Below are 15,861 nucleotides of genomic sequence, written 5' to 3'. Positions count from 1 at the left end.
GAATAATAACAACATGCAATAATCTCATCAGTGCCATGTTTTGAGGCAACATGGACTTTGAGACAGAAGAAGTGATGATCCCAGGAGCAGAGTATAGGCCTTAAAAAGAAGTAGAACATACAGAGGACACCAGTGTCCCTGGTGGACAGAGCTTTGCCTGCCCTTCCATCTTTGTTGTAACTGTGTGGAGGTTCTAGCAGAGTCTGATTCAGAAAAGTCTAGAACTCACTACAGATGAGGGCTTTTCTTCCCTGCTCTCTAGTTTACATTGTTTTTCTAAATATGTGTAAGACTGATGCCTACCTCACAGGACAGTCTTGTGGATTAATTACAATAATGTATGTAAAAGTTCTCCAAATATAAGGCATTACTATGCTTAATAAATGGATGGTGTTGGACCATTGATGAGTAAGATGGTACCTGAAGATATTGAGAGAGCAGTGTAACGAGAATAATATTAAGGGAGACAACCCTAGGTAAAATATACCAATACATTAGGTTGAGAAAAAGACTGAAGTCAAGTTTGAAGTCTTGGTTTGATTTGGTTTTTCAGGACAGTCTTTTGGTTGGTTGTTTGTTTTAAGATAGAAACGCATGTTATTATCTTAGAAGTAGAGAAGGAAGGAGAGATTAAGAATTTGAAATATGGGCAAGTTTTGCATTATTTCAGAGATGGTCAGTCAGGTGTGGCCACAAGAGTTGACACAGGAAAGTCACAGGAAAACACATTGTATTATACTTACACATCCTAGGGATATAGGGATACCAAAAGCCATGAGGGAGCCACATGGAGGGGGAGCATAAAAGAAAGGGGGTCAACCAAGCAGGTGGGGAGCCAAGAGAGAGTGAGGGCCTGTGGACTAGTGTCTTTATTGGGAATCAGGCATGAGGGGATTTTACCACTGTGTATGATTATCACTAGGTCACAATCAGGGGACGGCAAGAAGGGAACTTGTGGCAAGGAAGGACCAGCCTTATCATACTGGTACTCCTGGTCAGCTGGGTGGCATGTTCACAGATTGGTTGCGGGGAGGCTGAGGCATGTGAAAATGTGAAGTTTCAACATTTATAGTACAGGACTTAGTTGTTTAATCTACACTATGTCTCCAGTAGGAAGAAAAGTATGCAAATCCTCCACTTGACACATCCAAGTTAAAAGACAGGAAGTGATCCTAAAAATAAAAGCCCTCCCCAGATTACACTGCACCAAAAGAAGATTACAGAAAAGTTGTAGAGAAATTAAAACCAAGATATCCTTTGGAAATGTTTTTGTTTTGTACACTGGGTCTAAGAGGCATGAAAGAACTGAGAATTTTTGTATATGAATTATAGGTGACTTAGTTCACACCTGTACTCATATACACATCTTCATACACACACACACACACACACACACACACACACACACACACAAGCATTGGGTCATTTGTTGATAAATTCCAAAGGGATTGCCACAGTACTTGGCACAGAGTATGTACTCAATAAATACTGCTAGAAAACTTGTGGAGTAAGTTAAACAGATGAATGAATGAATGAATGAATGATATATATATAGAGAGAGAGGGCGGGAAGAAGACAGACAGACAGACACAGAGACACAGAGAGAGAAAGAGAAATGTTAATCCCTGACTTCAGAACTAGGATTCAGACGTGCAGAATGTAAGCCCCACTGACCATTCAATGGGCTTTTAGTTTGGCTTAAGAGGAAGTTCTTCAAGGCTTTGGATAAAGGGTGATATGTGTATATGAAACAAGAAACCTGGACTCAACGGACCTTAAACTAGCAAGTCCAAGGAAAATCAAAGGGCTATAGAGCCAAAATGTCTACATCATTGTGATGCATTTAATTTTCGTTACAAAAAAAAAAAAAAGGTAAAACCTATATGTTGCAAGGGTACCAAAAATCTGTCTGTGGAGCAATGGAATGTTGCATGTGGTTATAAGCAAGTCATTTTATATCCCTATGACACAATTTGGCCATCTGTAAAATAAGATGAAATCACCCACTCACAATTCTTTTTATTTTTTCATGTTTTTGTTGATTGATTGATTGATTGAGCATAAGTGGGGGAGGAGTAGAGAGAAAAGGAGAGAGAATCCCAAGCAGGTTCCACACTGTCAGTGTGGAGCCTGATGCAGGACTCGATTTCACAAACTGTGAGATCATGAGCCAAAATCAAGAGTCAGATGCTTAACTGAGCCACCCAGGCACCCCCACCCACTCACACTTCTTACGCATATCATTGAAAGGTTGAGAAGCACAGGCAGGAGCTTGGAAGAAAATGTCCACTGGGGAAAACCTGAAGGGCTGTCACTAGGTGACATTGTCCCCTTTGGTAATAAGGGTTTCTAATCATAGACATCATCCAGATATGCCAAAGAGTGGGCTGAGTCCACCTCTCCTTGGAGGAATACTTCAAGGAGATAAATAAAAAGCAGTATTAGCTTGTCATTAAATTGGGGCCCCCACTGACTAATCCTACTTGAGCTAAATGCCAATTATTGAAGGGAGTGAATAGTGGAACATGTAGCTTATTGAAAGTCTGTGGGCTTCAGGTCAGAAGACTCAGGTTTAGGTACAAGTTGTACCACTTAGAAGTTGTATGATCCTGGTCAAGTTACTTAATCTCTCTCCCCAGTTAATCCCACAAACCCCTTGCCAGGCACACAACACACTTGCCGTGTGTGTGTTGTGTGTGTCATCCTATGAATGAATGGGAGAATAATGTTGTGCAGATCAAACAAGATTGTGCATGTGCACATACTGTGCAACACTACACGGAGGTATGACTACTATTTTCCTAATAATAGACATTCTATAACTCAATATGAATCCCCGAAACTGGATTGATTGGCTTAACAGGACCATGTGGGCAGAACTTGGGGTGTAAGCTGACTTATTCTGTCATATAGATTTTCCCAGCTAGGAGCTCAAGCAGTTGAAGCCAAAGAGACCCTTTCTTGGAGTCCTTGTGGTGCATGCATGTGTGTGTGTGTGTGTGTGTGTGTGTGTGTGTGATATAAATGTGATTTGTGACTATGAACAGGACAGTAATGGTAGCACAATTTGTTGCACTGCTCAAATACATTAACAAATGAAATCTTTCTTCTCATTGCCTGTTCAGTTTATTTTTTTCCCCCAACCGGCTCATTTGAGCCAAAAGAGAGGCAAGAATTTTCCACCTTGCTGCTTAATTGGCAGTCTGACATTTGGCCTCTTGCACCTCTCAGAAGTTTGGCCACAATGACTAGCCTTCTTCATGCCAAGCAGCATTAGCGCTCTGTTAACACTAGGCAGCGGCACAAGCAAGAAGTCCCCTTGTGGGAACAATGTGACTTCATGTAGCTGACATCTGAGCAAAGAAAACACCAAATAAGTCTGGACAGTTTCTTTATGAACAAACAGGAAGCAAAGAGAGAGCTAACTCATGGTCTAGTGTAAGAAGGTAGTGAGTCGCTGTGGATACCTCAGTGATAGAATTTGTAGGAACTGATAGGGATGTACACAAGTTTAAACATCAACCGTGCATGTTTGAGAGGGGACGTGTGTTGGTGGTTGATGGGGAAAAGCAAGCCTGCAATATAATGTGCCACCCTTTCAGCACCTTCTCTACATGCTTCACAGTCTGGCTTTCCACAGCCTTCTCTAATGCCCTTTTATCACAGAGTAGCCAACAACTGCCATGTTCAAGTCTTTGTTGGAAATTATTGAATACGCACCACTTTTGGAGAATTTGCCTGGGAAAAATGACTACTCTCCATGATTTGCCCATTGTTACCTTTTGGAGAGGCCTGTCTGTGGGTATCTGAGGGTTCCAAATCTATCATCCCACTACCTGCCGCAGGTGTGCAATTTCATTCCCAACTGACTGGATAATACTGATCAGTGTATTTTTGCAAAGATGGAAAACCCAACTAATTAGGGGAAGCAGTTCACTATGTCCATCTTTCTCAATGGAAATTGCCAGATCCCCACGGGGGTTGATCCAGGCTGTTCATCTAGATCCTGCATTCTGTATTCTCTAGGGGACTTCTTCTTTTCATGCTCCTCTTTTCCACCAGCCATGAGTAAAGCCTAGGGACATTCTACTTTTTTGTTTCATTTCAGTCTGAACTCTTAACTATAGCAACAAATCCTAACAACCATGCCTTTCTAGCATAGATTCAGGGTAACCCTCAGCGAAATGAAAAGTTTGCCATTATGTGTTCCTCTCTGTGCTGATGGCTTCCAACTCCCCACACAAAGGGCCTTTCCCCATTCTGCTTCCCTCTCCCCCTTTTCATAGCCTCTTTTATTTATATTAAGGCAGGATTTCTCCACTTCGGCATTATTGACATCTGGGGCTGATCAATTCTTTGTTGTGGGGGGGGGGGGCTACCTTGTACACTGGAGGATGCTTAGCAGCATCCCTGGCTTCTACCCATTAGATGCCGGTAGCACCCTGTCTCTCTCCAGTTATAACAACTAAAAATGTCTTCAGACTTTGACAGATGTCTCCTTGGGGACACCATCATCCTAGATGGAGAACCACTGCACCAAAAGGACCTCAACGTGACCCTTTCCTAGGAAATTGACAATGAGCTGTCTTATAATGATGAAATTTGGAGCATTCACCAGCTTAATGCCCTTCCTGGGGATCCTGAGGTCACTTAATGAAGGCAGGCTCTTCTTGAGGGTAAGGCATCCCATGCAGTCATTAGCATTTGTCAGAATTATATAATTGAGACCTATAATAAAGTGATCACAAGCATTTGGCCCAAAGCAGTAGCAGTTTCAGGTGTAAAACCTCCGATTCATTGGACTTCTGGGCCAGTGCACTCCCTTAAGATCCCAGAACAACACTCAGCTAGGCAGAAGCGATGCTCTCCATTCCTCAGATGATGTGTTTTCAAGCTCAGAACATACACCTATAAAATCCAGCACTTAGGAGCCAGTATCTGTATGCATAGTCTCACACAATTTACGGCCCTGACCAGAAGGTGATGTCATCAAATGAGGCACATATTCTACACCTCGTTTTCCCGTGGTAGGATTTACACTTTCTTGGAGAATGTGGAGTTGGCAAAGAATGTCAAAAGCGAGCAGCAAAGACCCAAGGCAGGCACAAACTATTCTTTAAGAGTAAAGTCCTATTCCTGTGTGGTTTGTGATCAGCCAAAATGTGAGCACTTCAGCACATTTTGTGCAGTGTAAAATCATTTACCATGGTATGAGTGAGGGTTGCTTTAAATAGAATGAAAGAAAATTACTATTGCAGTAAGGAAGCTGGCTAATGAGCATTTGCTTGTGGCAGAACCCTTTCAGGGACCTGGCAAACTTAGACAACTGACTGAAACCCAATATTAGGTCTACTGATTAGCTTGGATGACTCCAATCACTCAGCAAACAAGGGATGTGAGCACAGATTCTGAGTCTGTGAACTCTTGTGAAGTTAAAACAAAGATTCTAACTTTTTTCTCTTTGAAAATAAAAAGGACTTTACCACCAATTCTTAAGGAGAATTATATATTTATATATTTGGCCAATTATCTGTCTTAATAGAACATTTATAATTCATTCATTTGGACTTTAAGATTTTTCAAGTCTATTAAATTTACATAGCAAATCCCCTGATATTCATATTGATTCCACTGCTACTGATGAAATTAAAAATATTGAATGATGTGTCCTAAATCCTCAAAGGTTACTTCCAATATGGATTTAATTTTTTAAAACTCAAACACTTACTATCTGAAGACTGAGTTTTTCCCCCATTTGAAGACAGCTCACAAAGCAAAGCTTTAACCTGGCACTTGGCAACTCCAAATGCACTTCATTCTTCTGGCAATGTGATCTTTCTGCTAGAAAAAAATTAACTCGTAGTATGATTTTTGAAAATCTATGGCTTTGGGATTATTGCCTATGCAACTGGGTTGGAGGCAGAACATTCTTTCTTGGCCATTGAGCTGCATATTAATCATACCGAGTAGAGTTTATGCAAGACCAAAACATGAAGCCAAAGCCCAACACTTTTCACCAAAAAGGAGAGGAGTACATCATGGAAGACGTAACATCATATTCTGTTGCTCAAATTTAAAAAAAAAGTGTTATGTCTTTGGGGAAATGGGCAGTCACTAGCTCATCTTTTGAGGCATGGCCATCAGACAGCCCTGCGTGTGCCCAGCACATGGCACTGTGCTTCTGGCTGATTCTGTCAGCAACCCACGTCAGAGTGTTAATGAATGCAGATGGAGAAGGTTTGGCTCCTAAGAACACCATGTTAAAATTTAAATTAGTCATGTGCTTAGGCATTTTTTTCTTTTAGAATATAATAAACAGTCATGGTTTGTGGATGAGATAGTCTGATCAACTCTGCTCTGTGCTCCTCAGATTTTCTCTATTGCCCAAACATGCTCACTGCCTGCTATAAATATGTTTTTCTCCCCATCAATAATATCTTTCCATCCTTCATTCTTTGAGGGACTTGTGCCAGGACTGGAATCAAGCATCAACTCCACTAGAAGCCCATCTCTGGCCTCCCAGATGGTAATAATGCTTCTTTTCTCCCTACTCCCCATCACATTGTACATATCCCCATTACGGTGCTTCTTGTGTTGTGCTATGATCATCCATGAGCATTTTTGTCTTCTTTTTCATTGCATAAGCCCTTCCAGGATAGCACTGTGTCGTACCCACCTCTATGTCTGCGGGGCAGGCACACAGTCACTTTCTACACACTTCTGATAAAAGGATGAATGAATAAGTGGCAATGAATGGGCATAAGAATTGCACTGACTACTTTCCGTCTGAAGTTGACAAGAATTCCAGGAACATCTGTAATATTATCCACCTGTTAGGTCAGAAGGCAATGGACACGACTTGGCTTTCCTGTCTTGTGGACAAAGGAGCTCAGTTAGGTAAGAAATGTAAAATCTTAGAGCAGAACCTGGTATTCCCATCCCCTAGTTGTTGTTTAACTCTTTATTTTTCTAGTTTTAAAAAGTTACTGTTTTTGGTAATTTTCCAAGGAAACTTTGAATCTAATCAGAGAAACTATAAGTAGAGAGAGAAGGCAAATCTGCCCCAAAGGTCACCAGACAACTCAAGGCAATAGAGACATGTGCAGGATATTGGGGCTGTCAGTCAAGCAGCCCATGGAATGACCCTTTGAAACTCATTGCCGTCCTGACCACTCCATAGATATCATGGGAATAGTATTAATTAAATTAGTGATCTATTTCTGAGGGGTCTAGGGAAGATAACTTTAAGATACGCTTTTCATTTAGTTTTTCTTGAAGATACAGTGCATCGTAACCAATCACTATTTCTTCTGCCATTGGCTCCTGGCAGGTTTAGAATCCAACAAGTAGCTCATCTCTTCTCTAGCAAGTGTCTCAGACTTACAATCTACACTTTTGTAGTGGTCTCATTCCTGCGTAAATTTATCTTTCTATCCTTTTATTACTTTTTGCTTCTTTACCTAGTTCTGATAGATGTTATCTTATTGTTGTCTACTTTTATTAAAAAATTTTTTAATGTTTATTTTTGAGAGAGAGACAGAGTGCGAGCAGGGGAGGGGCAGAGAGAGAGGGAGACACAGAATCCAAAGCAGGCTCCAGGCTCTGAGCTGTCAGTGCAGAGCCCGACGCTGGGCTCGAATTCACAAGCTATAAGATCATGACCGGAGCCTAAGTGAGATGCCCAACCGACTGAGCCACCCAGGGGCACCTACTGTTATCTACTTCTGACAGATGCTATCCTACTGGTTTGTGGTATTTTTATAAACAGCCATAAATCCTTTTCGAATTAAAGTAATGTAGTAGAAATATTACATATTTATATAAAAACAGAAGCAATAATCAAAATATTTAATAACTACTACGACATTGCCATCAACCAATCAGAAAGGTGCTATCCATTAATGAACAAAAATGTCACACTGGTGCAAGCAAGCAGAACACCATCCTTGCTGATCAACAAACTAAGCAGCATCATTTCAGGTGGAAGAGAGCATTTGGCTTGGATTCAAAGGACTAGGAAAAGCACTGCCAGCAAGGAGAAGTACTGAAGAAAAGTCAAACAGATTTGATTTGGAAAGCCTGGCTCTGTTAGTCACTTTCTGAGTGTCAGATTTCTCACCTGCAAAAAAGGAAAAGAATACTTAACTGCTTCGCTGGGCTGGTAGAGAAAAGAAGATATATGAGTTCTCTGCCAAAAAAAAAAAAAAAAAAAAAAAAATATATATATATATATATATATGAACTAATGTAGAAATGTTGCACCCCAAATGATTATTTGGGCCTTTCAGCAAAATTTTTCAATGAATCACATCTCCTTCCAGTTTTTCTCATAGCAGGGAACCTTTTCACACATTAGCAATGTCTCAACTTTGGTCTTCTTGGATAATTTTACAGATTGTTACTCAAATTAGTGGATTCTGTAATGGAGCAAAGTAGATACACGAGGTGGCCAGGAGCTACAACTCTGTGCACAGACTACTCTATAGTGGCCTTGGGATTGGGCCACATGGCCACAGGAGCAGCCAGAAAAGAGGAAGGGGCAGGTGAAGCCCAAATTCAAGCCAGGCATTTCAACTTCAGCCCTGAGCCAACGAGGTCATTTTCCACGTGTTCTTGGCTTCCACTGGATTAAATGTCTCCTAAATGTTGAACACACTAATCTAAGCCCATTTGATGAGCCAGCCAGGCCAGCACAATGGTACTTGCCATCCTGGTTGTGTCATCTGGAGCTGGATCTTTGCGAGCACAGCTACCAAGCCAGGGCTTGAGGTTATAATTTGTCCTTTATGTCCATGAGTTGCTTGTCCTCAGAGGGGATAACCTCCGTTTCTGGGGAGCTCACTCCATCATATCTCTTAGAGGCAGAAGGGTATGGTGGTTAAAACTTTCTGACATGGACTATCTGTGTGGCTTTGGCCTTCAGTTTATTCATATATCATGTGGAAATAATAAGAGTAGCCAAGTCAGAGTGGTAGCAAATATGTAATGAGATCATTCACATAAAGCAGACTGCTTACTGCTCACAGAATCATTCTATGTGTGTAAAGTATAATTACTATCCATGCCCCCACAAGAGAATAATATAGTTTCAAACTCATTAACACAGCAAGGCTGCTACTGATTGTTCAAGCTCATTCCCACCCTCTTACAGAAATTCGTTATTATAGCCACACCTCACATTTTTTTTCACACCTGCTCTGCTTTAATTGCTCTGCCCCGTCTGCATGGAAAGCTGTGATACTGTAATATAATAAGAAGTGTATACTTGATCTTTGTTCCCAATTCCTGGCACAGAACTGCCAAACTCTTGGAGTTTCCTGAGTGATAGAGGAGAAAGGAACATCTTTTATTTTTCATAATATATCCCTTTCAACCATACGTGAGTTTATACTAATGGGGTGACTTGTGGAAAGCTCCAAAAGATGGAGGGATGCTTCCAGGAGAGCCAGCCATGTGATTACAGGGTTGTAACTTTCAGTCCCTTCCCCAACCCTCCTCAGGAAGGGGAGAGGGGCTGGAGATTTTCAATTACCGGTGGCCAATGATTTAAGCAACCATGCCTATGTAACGAATCCCCCACAAAAGCCCCAAACAACAGGGTAGAGAGAGTTTCCTGGTTAGTGAACACATTGAGGTGTTGGGAGGGTGGTGAACCCAGAGAAGGCATGGAAGCTCCATGAACCCCTTCCCACCTTGCCCTATGCTTGCTTCTCTTCCTTCTTGCTGTTCCTGAGTTGCATCCTTTTATAATAAACTGGTACACTAGTAAGTAAACTGTTTTCCCAAGTTCTGTGACCTGTTCTAGCAAATGTGCCAATCCAAGGAGGAGTTGTGGGAACCCCCATTTATGGCCAGTCAGTTAGAAGTACAGGTGACAACCCAGGCCTTGCAATTGGTTTATGAAGTGGGGGACAGTCTTGTGGACTAAGCTCTTAACCTGTGCGGTCTGTCCAGTTAGTGTAGCAATTTAAATTGTAGGACACTCAACTGGTGACTGCCGAGAACTAGAGAATTGCTTCGTGTGGAAAAACCCACCCATCTGCTGTCAGAAATGTTGGTGTGAATATAGAAAAAAACAGTGTTGCTGTGGTTGTTGCTTAATGCCTTTAAGGATTTTTATTTCTTACTACATCCTTGTAGCAACTCAAAGCCATCCCACTCAGGAAGTCTTCTCATAGATATCCCTCAGGTGAGATAAGTGTCCATTCCTTGCTATCTTGCTTTCTGCATGAAACTCAAGTCTTCTCCCACCTGGATTGTTGAGACAGAGACTACATTTTTTCATTCTGCTATCTTCCCCAGCATGACCTAACAGAAAGTTGGTGCTCAGTAAACATCGAATGAAATTGTAAATGGACAAATAAGTTTAACATATTGGGATACTTGCATTGTGTCCAGGCTTATGAGGTGTCAGCCAACATGGTATGACTTCATAGATGCAAGGAAAGTGGCCTGATGTCCTCAAGCGCCCGTCCACAAGGGGCCTCATCTCTCAGAGCTCCACTCATTCATCTATCCTTGCATAGGCACAACACTGTGCTGGATTCCTGTAGTATAAAACACAATCAGACCTGGATGCTACTCCACAACAGTCTTCCCCTGTGCTGATGGTTTTAAATCCCTATTTTGAGTTTGGACAGTGTGTGCACAGGAAGCTCTTCTCTAAATGTCCTTTATGCCTTTGGAACATGAATGAAGGATCTCAGATACATTCTGGCTAGGGCACTGAGGGAGAAATAGGGAGAACCTGAGGCCTCGGGGCATTTAGAGAGGGCCAGGGAAATAATTGTCAGGGAGGAAAGGAAAGAGCTAGAGGGGGCCACGTCAGAATGTCTCTGCTTAAGACACATCACTGAAGGAGCTGGCCCAGGAGGAAGGCTTATTAATAATTAGTCTCAGCGGGAAAGGGATCTGAAAATAATGATGCTCTAAAAGAAAGAGTCTATCTTGGAGCTAAATAGACCATAGTTTGAATCTCATCTCTCCACTTAGTGGCTAGAAAGACCTGGGCAAACTTCATAGTCTCTGATCTTCAATTTCCTCATCTGTGCAAATGGAGATGGCCTCATGGTGTTTGTTGTGATGTTTAAATAAAATTTAGTGGGGCACCTGGGTGGCTCAGCCGGTTAAGCGTCCGACTTCGGCTCAGGTCATGATCTTGCGGTTCGTGAGTTCGAGCCCCGCGTCGGGCTCTGTGCTGACAGCTCAAAGCCTGGAGCCTGTTTCAGATTCTGTGTCTCCCTCTCTCTCTGACCCTCCCCTGTTCATGTTCTGTCTCTCTCTGTCTTAAAAATAAATAAACGTGAAAAAAATTTTTTTAAATAAATAAATAAAATTTATTACCAAACAGCCAGTTAGATTGTATGTGCTCAATAAATGCCACTGTTTTCTCCTCTCCTACTAAGTACAAAGCAATCCCTGTGCTTTGATGTGCTTTCAAGCCACATGGCTAAATATCTCTTCACATACAAATCAAGAAAGCAGGTAGGGCACCTGGGTGGCTCAGTCGGTTAAGCGTCCGACTTCGCCTCAGGTCATGATCTCACACTTGGTGAGTTCGAGCCCCACATCAAGCTCTGTGCTGACGGCTCAGAGCCTGGAGCCCGCTTCGGATTCTGTGTGTCTCCCTCTATCTCTGCCCCTCCCCTGCTCACCTCTGCATCTCTCTCTCTCTCTCAAAAATAAACTTAAAAAAAGTTCAAATCAGGAAAGCAGGGGCTGCAGGCAAAGCAGATGCTGTGCTGACTTCAGGCACGACGTGGCTAGGGCTGCTTGGGTCTACATCAGGTAAGACAGCCTAACCAGGATTCAGAAGAGACTTAGATGGATTCCCTCAAGATGAGCCCAGTCCCTCCTTAAGATAGAGCTGCTGGAAGTGCTATCCTTGTAGCTCCAGACACTAGGAGAGCTGACTGGCGGGGCAGCACCGGCCCCCTAGCTCTAGCTCTTACCTGTTGGTAGCCAGAAGCTGGTCCCACTGCTCTCCCAGAGTCTGACTGATACTGTGGGCAGGCACACAGGGTGAGAGGTGGGGTGGGGCTGTGCTTCATTCAAACATGCAACTTCAAAGTCTCTGGGGATGTCGTCTGGCATGGACGAGAGTCAGGGGCAGCTGGAACCGTGGAATTTCCAGTTACAAAAGGTCCCATTCAGAGCTGCATGCCCTGTTGCACAACAAGGGAACAAGGAGACATTTTATGGCATTAAAAAGCCCTTGAGCTCAAAACAAAGGGACGCAACTCTCTGTGCGTTGTCTTCTGAGCTTTAGACCTGGCTTGTGTGATGGGAGGTTATAAAAACAGGTGACATCTTATCTCAGTCTGCCTTGACAGAGAGCTAGCTTCTGGACACAGACCTGGAGGCAGTTCCCTCTGACGTGGGTCCCCCCAAAGGCTCTAGCATCCATTTAATCTTGGCAGTAAAGGAGCTGGGTCAAAGACCCAGTCAGCTGGTACATAAATACGAACTCTCGGAGACTCATCTCCCTCATTCTGGTAACCAATCCATTCCCCCATTGCTTCCTGCACCACTCCCATATCCATCCCTATTATACTGTCCATTTAGCCCACGAGTTCTGAAAGTGACCTGAGAGGCACAATCTCTAAAACCATGTCTAAAAACGTCCTCAACAGTCCCAAATCATAGTGTCACCCTGAGCTGAAATTCATATTTAAGAGGTTACTCCAATAAGCTGTATGTGCAAGGGCATCTTATATACATAGTTCATGATTTATTCCTTATACCTGGATGAGGGAACAGAAGCTCAGAGAAGTTGTCCTCGGCCCAGTACTAGTTAGTGACAGAACTGTGGATTTTCACCCATCGGCATCATCATGACATCTGCGTCGGCCCCTCACATACAGCATTTGCCATTGTAAGAGAGTCCACCTCCCCCAGTGGTGATCATGCAACGGACAAGAGCCATGGTAGACATTGGTGGATACTGCTGGAATCTTCTGGAGTGCCTTTAAAAGAGCTTAGCACGGAGCTTTTAAAAAATTGATTCTAAAAATAATCTAATTATTTATGCTGAGTATATATGTACACTGATCAGTATCTGATTTTGCTAATTTCTCCATGCACGAGTGGCTCATATCCCATTTCTAAATTAGAAATTTCATAAATCGCTGTAAGTGTGCCCCTTCAGAAGCATAATTATAAGCAGCACAATGTATATTTTAAAGTGTGAAACACTTAAGTTTCAGGAACACGGTATCCCTGCGCAGACAGAAAAGGTAATTACTTACATGCCAACTCACGACTGGGAAAATGAGGTCACCAAAGAGACCTTAACAATGGAAATCTTGTGTTTCTGGGGCACATGTTCAGTCAGAGACGTGAAATTTTAAAGAATCTTCATCTGCAGGAATGATGCCAGCTCCTCTCTCCTGCACATCCTCTCTGTGGATTAATCATCGGGCCCCCGGTAACCACAATGTGACCGCTATGTGAGGCGCCTTCTTCCCTGAAACAATGAAGTTCTGTCCGTTTGTCTTTGGGAGGCATTTACAGCTCGAGGACATCGCTCTGTTTTATTTCAAGTGCTCAGCGCTGGCTTCTTGGGACATGGCTGGAAGGGGTGTTGAGCTGGATTGGGCAATAACAAATGTTCCAGTGGGACACTGAGACATTCTTACCATGGGGCACCCAGCAGGGACACATTTTGAAAGGTGAGGAAGGCAAGAGTGTGTTTCATAAAGCCCAGTGTGAACACGTTTCCCCAGTACTCTGGTGAAGCTGTGAGTGTCCTGGTCTCAAGGCCTTAGTGGGGTCTTCCTCATGTAAAGGTTATATGACAGGGAGGAACACAATTGCTAGAGCCCTGACTTTGTCTCGATAACTGGTGAGATGAAATAGTCTCTGTTCATCTGGCTGGGAAGAGCTCCGGAATGCGGTAGCTCTGCCTGAGGGGCCCCCGTGGAGTATACAGAGCAACATTGTCATTCCCAGAAGAAGGTGGCAGCCGCCTTGCACAGTAGGCTGCCCTCCCACCCCCATGCATAAAGGCAGCAACCCAGAGTTTTTAAAATAATAAACAGCTGGCCATGGGCTCCCAACACAAACTGCAGAATACCAGTACAATTCGACTTGACTGAACAGGTTTTAGACCACAACACAGGAAACCCAGAGTCCAAAGGCTTCCCACTCTACACACTGTGCTTCGGAATCCATTAGAATGATCATCTTGAAGCTTCGTGTCTGGGAGAGAATCTCCTACATAGCAGCCAAGGAGGGGGAGATTCAAAGGTCTTGAGTTAAGCCATCTTGCTTCCCGTCTTTGGGATATGCAAATGCAAAAGCCACTGGGGTTCTGAGCGTCATGTGGACATGACTCCTTCTCCCCAGGTCTGAGTGGGTCTCTCTACTTAAGAGTGATTTGCAGGGCATCTGGGTAGCTCAGTCAGTTGAGTGTCTGACTTCAGCTCAGGTCATGATCTTGTGGTTCAGTTTGTGACTTCAAGCCCCACATCAGGCTCGCTGCTGTCAGTGCAGAGCCCACGTCAGTTCCTCTGTCCCCCTCTCTCTCTGCTCCTCCCTTGCTTGTGCTCTCTCAAAAATAAAAACATGTTTAAAAAAGTAACTCTCTAACCTCCCTCCTCTAACTCAGAGCTGGACGCAGGGAAAGCACAGGCTGGGAGATGAGGAAGGACAAGATCTCAATCAAGTTCATAAAAAAGACCTCTTTAGCAACCCTGTTCTGAACTTCTAGAGTGATGTTGGTGCAAGAATGGCAGTAGTAACTCCTCTGCAGTCTGAAAAAAGTGGAAACAACCAAAGACTGGGAATCGGAGAAACTGGATTTTCTTTCTGGCTCTATTACCTGAAGATCATGTGACTTTGGATAGATTATTTACCTTTCCTGGGACTCAGTTTCCCCATCTACACCTATAAAATAAAGGTAATAACAAACTTGCCCTGGGGTCATGCCATAGTAGATAACTAATATCAATTATGTAATTAACTACTGATTGAAGGCTTAATAGCTACCTCAAAGTTGCTATATTAACTGAGATGGTCTCTGACACTTGTCTCATAAATGATAAACATGTGCAACTTAGAAAGTCTGATAAGGAAGCCTACCTCTCCAAGAAGCCTGGAGAAAGCTTCTCAAGATGTGGGGATTCACAAAATGTGGGCTGCAGAACACTTATTCTGTGACATATTAACAGGTATTCTGTGCAGGGAAATTTTCATGGGGAAATAGTCAGGAAATTCTGAGTTAAACAAATGTAAATAGGTTTCTGTGCTGTAGATTTTTCTAGGGTGTGTTGTAAATTTGTGAGAGACATCCAAGGCTACTTTTTCCAAGTTCACCTAGTCATTGAGCCCCTTTCCACGTGGTTCTCCAGAATCTTGTCTTCTTGAGTGATATACTAAAGACCAAAGTCAGGAAAATAACTGCTTTAGACATATCCTTGCGAAGGAGTTTCCATGGAGCCCCTCCTAGGCAATAAACCTTTTGGTTTCAGTGGCTGAATATGTATTTATTCCCTTGCCAAGTATTTCACAAGACTGTGCCCACTTCAGGTTATTTCAGGCTATCAGCATGCTTTCATAATAAATTGTTTTCATCTGCAAAGTGGAAATAAATATTGGTAAAGAGAACGGAGCAGCCAGCAATTTGAGTTCCTATCTCACCAGTGTCTAGATACTTCCTGGTGATGGCATATGAGCTGCACCCTTTAAACCCTGAGCAGGAGCCACATCCACAGAGGTTAAAGTGAAGGAGCTGGGTGACAGAAACAGCCCCACAACTTCCAGACTGAAGGAATGAGGTAAAGGAACCCTATTGTCTCCTAAGGGTCTGAGATACTCAAGAAGCCACCAAAGGCCCCTGCAGGAATCATGAGTATGTGCCAT

The 15,861-nt window shown here is 43.0% G+C and overlaps 1 long non-coding RNA gene across 2 annotated transcripts; it reads right to left on the bottom strand.

Moving 5' to 3' along the window:
* Positions 1 to 8,963: 8,963 nt before the first annotated feature.
* Positions 8,964 to 14,453, bottom strand: LOC123581516. Of its 2 annotated transcripts, none has more exons than XR_006703780.1 (3): positions 13,248 to 14,453; positions 11,952 to 12,164; positions 8,964 to 10,547 (listed from the first exon to the last, which is right to left on the bottom strand). It is a non-coding gene; the product is annotated as an uncharacterized LOC123581516 (long non-coding RNA). The 2 variants fall into 2 exon arrangements; XR_006703779.1 differs by lacking the exon at positions 13,248 to 14,453 and adding an exon at positions 12,744 to 13,239.
* Positions 14,454 to 15,861: the final 1,408 nt, after the last annotated feature.

This window comes from Leopardus geoffroyi, chromosome A3, assembly GCF_018350155.1.
Source record: "Leopardus geoffroyi isolate Oge1 chromosome A3, O.geoffroyi_Oge1_pat1.0, whole genome shotgun sequence".
NCBI classification, from domain to species: Eukaryota; Metazoa; Chordata; class Mammalia; order Carnivora; family Felidae; genus Leopardus; species Leopardus geoffroyi.
This window is presented reverse-complemented; position numbering and strand designations above follow the sequence as displayed.